Source organism: Macaca thibetana, chromosome 4 (assembly GCF_024542745.1).
Source record: "Macaca thibetana thibetana isolate TM-01 chromosome 4, ASM2454274v1, whole genome shotgun sequence".
NCBI lineage: Eukaryota > Metazoa > Chordata > Mammalia > Primates > Cercopithecidae > Macaca > Macaca thibetana.
The window spans coordinates 164,038,873-164,046,405 of NC_065581.1; the positions used below are offsets into that span (position 1 = coordinate 164,038,873).

Below are 7,533 nucleotides of genomic sequence, written 5' to 3' on the forward strand. Positions count from 1 at the left end.
CTTGCTTGGAGCTGTAAACCATCCCTTCTTACCTGGCAACAAACACCTGTTAGCCACATTAATCTAGAACTAAATATGTATGTGTCCGTTAGTGTTGAGAAAACTCTCCTGTTTTGACTTTTCCATAGTATTTGTGTCCATGTCTAAATTCTCAGAGGCAAAAGTTCTATTTTAAATGGAAAAGTCAAACAAAAGAACAAAATGTTCGATTGACCTTTAAAGACTTAGAGTTTACAGTTAATTTGGAAACCCTAGCTGTTAGATTGGACACACCCTATGTTCACACTCTCCCTGTGTGTCCCTACACTGGATGACAGGAAGAGAAAAACAAGCCAGGCTTCCAGCCACTGGCAATTAGAGCACAGCATCCAACCCGAGAAAAATCAGACTTTCCACCCAATCCCACCCAATGCTCAGCATCAAAGACGTGTCAGACAGGCTGGGCTCTGCTATCCTTGGATGACTTCACGGGTCACTGCAAAGATCTTTAAGCCTCAGAGCTACTGAAGGTAATTCTGTTTTATAATGAAGATGTACTTTACATCAAAAAGGATTTCGTTTTCTAATGGAAATATGTTGCATTTCTATAGATTTTGCAGTCACATGTAAAAAACTTGGGTGGGGTGGGAGAGGGGTTGCTTGGAGTTTACTAACTATAGAAACAAACATGGAAGCATATTAAGATTCATTAAAAAGCACATGCTATGTTATCACTTATAAGTGGGAGTGGAACAATGAATATACCCGGACACAGGGAGGGTAACATCACACACTGAGGCCTGTCGGGGGGTGGGGGCTAGGGGAGGGATAGCATTAGAAGAAATACCTAAGGTAGATGACAGGTTGATGGGTGCAGCAAACCACCATGGCCTATGTAACAAACCTGCACGTCCTGCACATGTACCCCAGAACATAAAGTATAATTTTAAAAAAGCATATGCTAGCCCTTAAACTACCTGGAATTCATCCTGAGAAAATAATGAAGTATGCCTATGAGGATTTAGCCATAAGGATATTAGTTACAACGCTGTTAGAAACAGCCTAAAAGCCAACAACAGATTGGTTAAATTATTTGCAATTATATATCAGAATGATCATATAGAACTGTTTTATTAATATGGAAAGATAATCACAATAATGTAAGATTTTTAAAAGGCAATTTTTTAACAACTGAACATTATTTATGGAAATAATATAAATGTGTAAATTACTATGCAGAAAGTTCAAAGAATATACACAAAGGTATTTTATGTGTTGGTCTGTGGGTAGAATTGGGGAAGTCTTGTATTTTCTCTGCTTATATGTCTGTATTTTCTCATTTTTCTTTCATGAATATTATTAACATGAGAATGACATATGTGTGTGTGTATGTATATCTATATACGTATATATATCTATATACGTATATAGATATATAGTTTTTTGTTTGTTTTTGAGACAGAGGAGTCTTGCTCTGTTGCTCAGGCTGGAGTGCAGTGGCGCCATCTTGGCTCACTGCAACCTCCACCTCTTGGGTTCAAGTAATTCTCCTGCCGAAGCCCCCCAAGTATCTGGGACTACAGGTGTGCACCACAATACCTAGCTACTTTTCATATTTTTAGTAGAGATGGGGTTTCACCATATTGGCCAGGCTGGTCTCGAACTCCTAACCTTAAGTGATCTTCCCACCCTGGCCTCCCAAAGTGATGGGATTACAGGCGTGAGCCACCACTCCTGGGCGAGAATGATATATATGTTATATATGTTATACATATGTTAAATTATATTATTTTATATATAATTTCATATGTACTATTTATATGTAATTAAACATATTTAATATTTATGTTATATTTATATATAATTATATATACACTATGTATACACTATATGCATTTAAAGTAAGTATGTTAAAGCCCTAGCTTCATCACACTCAGAAGTAGGTAAAAAGGGGGAAAACATGGGTCCTACATGGGCATCCTCAAAGGTACCTGTTTAGGGGTCTTCACTGGAGTTGGCGATGAGACCTTAAAGTTACCCTGCATAAGACTCATTCTTATTTGCACTGTGAGCAGATTGACCAGAGAATGAGAATAAAGGGGATTCATGAAACCCACATGGGGCTGAGGGAAGAGTCAGTCCTATGTGGTTTCCACACAACCTGCTGGACCCACTCCAGGATCCCAGGGAGCCCTCAGATCAGCAAGTGCTCAGACGCCCACTGTTTAACCACCAGCCATGGGGTATGAGCTGCTCAGCCCCTCACACTCGACTTGAGCTGGTCCTCCACCCTTGCTATTCATCTGGACCGAAAAAATAGCATGTTCTCAAAAGGCCATGGTGGAGCAAAAGGGGTACATTTCCTGAAAAGTATCCACTCTACAGGAAATAAAAGGCAAAGCTGTCTTCATATTTGAAACCTGGTGGTGCCAACATCCTGGCTGCTGATGACCGACATCTGGAGCACCTCTGACTCCCTCACATCCCCTCTCAACCCAGTGCACATCACTTAGTGCCTCCTTCTGAGTGCTGGGACCTATGGTGGGCTCTAGGAGCTCAGAGAAGAATGCATTTTTTTCTCAAGAAGCAATTGCTCAGGCCCGACTCCACTGTGTGTCCCCAAAATGTATTCAGGGAAATGAATGAGAATGAGATAGGATCCTTTGATTGAGAAGTTTCCAGTGCAGTCTTGCTGGAATGAGATGAAGAACTAAACCGTGCTGCACGTTAGAGCCATACGGGTTTCCTTTCCATCTGAGCTCTTCCCCCAGAAGCTGTGTGTCCTTGGGCAAGTGAATCAGCCTCTTAGAGCTTCTGACCCCTCATCTCTAAATGAGACCTCCTGCACAGCAGGTTGTTTGGAGGACAAAACTCACGGCCAGGCACACAATAGCATTCAACAAGAAGTGAATTCAGTCCACAGCCTCACATGCGGGGGGCATTCAGTAAACTGTGAATGACGTAGTTGGTACAGAAAACAAAAGAACTAAAACAAGATGCTTGTAAATCACGCAGGAGTCCTCGAGTGCCGGTCAGATTTGATGATGGTGTGGGGAGTGGCTGGACACGGGCAAGGATCGAACATAGGGTTGTGCTTTTTCTTTACTCAGATGTGTTTGTTTGTTTCTGAGAAAGGCAGAGGGGATACCTAGGCAGGGAATATTATTTCTCTTGCCCTGGCATTCTGGACTCATTCCGTACATGAGCCAGAATGATACAACATTGCTCTGAAGGCCGTCAGAAACATTACGACCACTCAGGTTGGGCCAGGCTGCCCACGGGACCCCGAGTGACCACTGTGTGGGGCTGGATGTGTCCCATGCCCCAGCTAGCAGCCCCCTGCATGCAGGGCCTTCAGTGCCACTGGAAAATCATGAAGTCGAAAGCATATTTTCTTAGAAGGATCCATTCCTACCAGATTTGGATAAACACAGCCAACTTCACGCACAGGAAAATCTGACCCAGCCCATGGCATGGGCACTGCAGTTGCCCGTCACCTAGCACCAGGCTGGGTCACCCAGGTGGGAAGAGAGTGCTCCCTAAAGACCAGGCATATGTCACTCCAGGCGTGAGGATGGCAAGTGGGAAGAGAGTGCTCCCTAATGACCAGGCACACTTCACTCCAAGCGTGAGAGCAGCAGGTAGGAAGAGAGTGCTCCCTAATGACCAGGCACACTTCACTCCAGGCGTGAGAGCAGCAGGTAGGAAGAGAGTGCTCCCTAATGACCAGGCAGCATCACTCCAGGCGTGAGAGCAGCAGGTAGGAAGAGAGTGCTCCCTAATGACCAGGCAGCATCACTCCAAGCGTGAGGGTGGCAAGTGGGAAGAGAGTGCTCCCTAATGACCAGGCAGCATCACTCCAGGCGTGAGAGCAGCAGGTAGGAAGAGAGTGCTCCCTAATGACCAGGCAGCATCACTCCAAGCGTGAGGGCGGCAGGTGGGAAGAGAGTGCTCCCTAATGACCAGGCAGCATCACTCCAGGCGTGAGGGCGGCAGGTGGGAAGAGAGTGCTCCCTAATGACCAGGCAGCATCACTCCAGGCGTGAGGGCGGCAGGTGGGAAGAGAGTGCTCCCTAATGACCAGGCACACTTCACTCCAGGCGTGACAGCAGCAGGTGGGGAGGTTCACAGATCCCTGAGCCACTGATGAATGAAGAAAATGGTTTCTTCTCCATGTTCACCAGGAAGCCTAGAGAGTTATGAGGAGGAAGAGCCCTTTCACCTCCATGGAGCTGCCAAGGATGCCAGCAGGGATCTTCATGAAGAAAAGAAATTAGGGACAAGTGGCCCAAGAGAAGAGAGAGGGTGTGGGTGGCCACCCAGCAGACAGGAAGGAAACACTTGAATTTCCTTCCTCTGCGTGCGTTCTTTGGGTCTATGGACGTGACCAACTGGATCAGAGAAGAAAACAGAGAAATAAGGAAAGAAAATTAACAATGTGTTGTTTCCCTGCTAAGTTCCCAGTCCACAGAGTCGCCTCGAGTTTCACAAGTCATACTTTTTCCTTAAGTTTCGTTTTCTTCACAAGATACTCAAGGTCTGCCTTTGTCAATATTCCAATAAGCCCACGCCCTGCACGCCTTGCCCAAAGGCCGCTGATGAAAACGCTGGCTGTGCACGGAAGCAAGTGGCAGAAAGAAACAGATTCCTATTCATTCATAAAGCAACTTACTTGCATTCAGAACACTGCAAGTGAAAAATCCTGAGCACTTTAATTGCCCATGTTAACGAGGGCCGAGGCTGTGAGGGCTGGAGCTACGGGGAAGACTCCCGGCTCACTGACACACAGGAAGCATCACCATGGCTCTTTGCAGGATCAGGAACTGGCATTTCAGCCTGGCGCAGCCCGGAACGTGGGAAGCCACTGTGGTGCTGATGAAACTGAGGGAACCACAGGCAGAACCTGCCAGCCCCGTGAAATACGGTGAGACAGCACGGAGCATTGGCGATGTCTGTTAGGAACCCTCCGGTGCCCCTGTACCTCTGCAATATCAGATGGGGACCTCGCGCATTTCAAATATGACTTGATTGTGGAAAATGATTGGTCCATCTCCTCTTCCATCCACTTTTCCACGGTGGTCTCCTTCCATCCTTCAGGCCTCTGCCCAAGTGCAACCACCTCGTGCGTCTTTCTTGCCAGCCCAGCTATGGAGGCAGCTCTGACCGGCACTCATGAGCACCTTGCTCCGTCCCTTGGCTGCTCTCATTATTATTTGACATCCTGTCTATTCATGTGCCTCCTCAGTGTCTGTTTGCAAGAATAGATACCATGTCTGTCTACAATAGTAACTGGCATATAATAGGTGTTCAACACCTATTTATTGAAAGACGAAAAGGAATAAAGTAGCCATGGGCTGCACTAGAGTAAACAGACCCTGGTGTTGGTGCTTGTTTGCACACTTGTCCTATGCTCACACTTCATTCCACAAAGGATTCGAAGCAGAACTGATTCTGTGATTTGCCATAAAATTGTATTGAGTGCCTATTATTTGCAGATGTGAACATGAAAGAAGGTGGGGAATAGCGAAGGTGTTTAAGGTGTCGAAGTGCTTTTCTATGGGCAGCATGAGTTCCCTGCAGCCTTCCAGAGTCGCCGCTGACATTTGTATTCCTTGTCTCACACCTCTGGGAGAAGGCAAGGGTCTAGGTGGAAGAGGTCCTACATGAAACGGCTGTATTGTAAAGAAACAAAATAAAACAGACAAAGACCCAACTCTCCTAGGGGCTGTCTCCCCAACAGTCACTTCTCCTTTCCAAGCGTGGCTGTGATCCAGCGTGTGGGGCCCTTCTCCTACATCCAGAGGAAAAAGCTCCAGGAGGTTGTTGAGAAGCAGGAACGAGAGAGAACAGAGGTTGGGCTGGACCACCAGGAGGCCACCCCCTCTGGCTCTCATCAATGACATGTGGTAGATGACAGAAAGGTCAGAGTCCCCTCACGAGACAGAGGAGTGGAGGCACAGCACAGCTGTGGCAAGTGCAGGTGAACAGTCAGAAAAGCAGAAACCATGAGGCTAGTGCCGGTCACGGGAAATGCAGCCCCACACAGGGAACAATATACCGCCCTCTGAAGGGGTCCTCGAAGCATGACTCAGCCCAAGAAGTCCAGATCTTCCTGCCCTCTGTCTTTGGTGGAGACTCATGAGAAATACCAGCCTAGGAATGGCACCGGCATCAAGCCTTAAGGTTAATAAGGCTTTTTAACTTGGTTACATTTTTTATCTGTGTTCTTAAAAGTTGGAACAGAATAGTGTGAACAGCCAAAGTTTTTGACGTGTGAGAGCTAGTTTTTTTTGTTTTTTTTTTTTTTCAAGATGAAGTTTTGCTCTTATTGCCCAGGCTGGAGTGCAATGGTGCAATCACGGCTCACTGCAACCTCCGCCTCCTGAGTTCAAGTCATTCTCCTGTCTCAGCCTCCCAAGTAGCTGGGATTACAGGCACGTGCCACCATGCCTAGCTAATTTTTGTATTTTTAGTAGAGACAGGGTTTCACCATGTTGGTCAGGCTGGTCTCGAACCCCTGACCTCAAGTGATCCACCTGCCTCAGCCTCCCAAAGTTCTGAGATTACAGGCATAAGCCACTGCACCCAACCTAATTTTTGTATTTTTAGTAGAGACGGTGTTTCACCATGTTGGTCAGGCTGGTCTCAAACTCCTGACCTCAGGTGATCTGCCCGCATCAGCTTCCCAAAGGGCTGAGATTACAGGCGTGAGCCACCGCGCCCAGCCTGAGCTGAACTTTTTGAGGGAGAACTGGTTTTGAGTTTCCAGGGGGCTTAGTCTTTAAAGACTCAGGACATTGGTGCCAGAGCAGGTGGATGGCAGGTTGCCCCGCTCCAGGTATTCCCTTCTGCAACCCCTCCAGGGAGACCAGGCAGAGTTTACCCAGGGCTGGGGAAGAGGCAGGACCAAAGAGGAGGGAGAGAGCCAGGCAGCAGTGGGCTCCTGAGAGAGGCCTCTACCTTGGGCTGATTCCTGGTCTGGGGAGGCTACCGGAGATGACAAACCCCTCCCCAGGTTTGTGGATCTGAGGACATTAGGAATCTTCCCTGGGGAGCACTCAGGAAGCAGCAAGTCTTGCGGTAAAGTCCCCTCTACCTGTGTGGCTGGACAGCAGAAACAGCAAAAATGGCTTTTCAGTGTGTCTAGACATGAGAAGACCCAAATCAGTCCCTGTGTTGTCAGTGGGCACCAGGCAAGGAGGAGAAGATGAAACATCACAGTTTCCAGAGAGGGAAGAGAATTGGCTGAGAAAAGTTTGACGGACCCACAGGGGAGAGAAACTAAACCCTACTTCTCTTTTTAAGCACCTTGCCTGGTAACTAGCATGGCACATATCCATTCATTAATAAATTTGGATATTACCAGGGAATTCTAGTTTTTCTCATTCTAGACTTGTGGAGGACAAAGGAACTCAAACCAGTCAATCTTTTATATTATGACCTAAAAAAAAATGCCCATTTCTAAGGAAAAAATGAAAAAAAGCATTACTTCTTATTATTACATACATTTATACAAATTCACATGGGAAGCAGAGACCTGAAAATTCATTTTCA

The 7,533-nt window shown here is 46.7% G+C and overlaps 1 protein-coding gene and 1 long non-coding RNA gene across 3 annotated transcripts in view; one reads left to right on the forward strand and one right to left on the reverse strand.

Annotated features, from left to right (window-relative positions):
* The window catches only part of PDE10A (phosphodiesterase 10A), a 669,061-nt gene that overhangs the window by 606,567 nt on the left and 54,961 nt on the right, over positions 1–7,533 (reverse strand). The gene's annotated exons all lie outside the window — the stretch shown is intronic.
* On the forward strand, positions 3,492–4,014 carry LOC126953781 (uncharacterized). Its single transcript, XR_007725356.1, has 3 exons — positions 3,492–3,560; positions 3,681–3,798; positions 3,917–4,014. It is a non-coding gene; the product is annotated as an uncharacterized LOC126953781 (long non-coding RNA).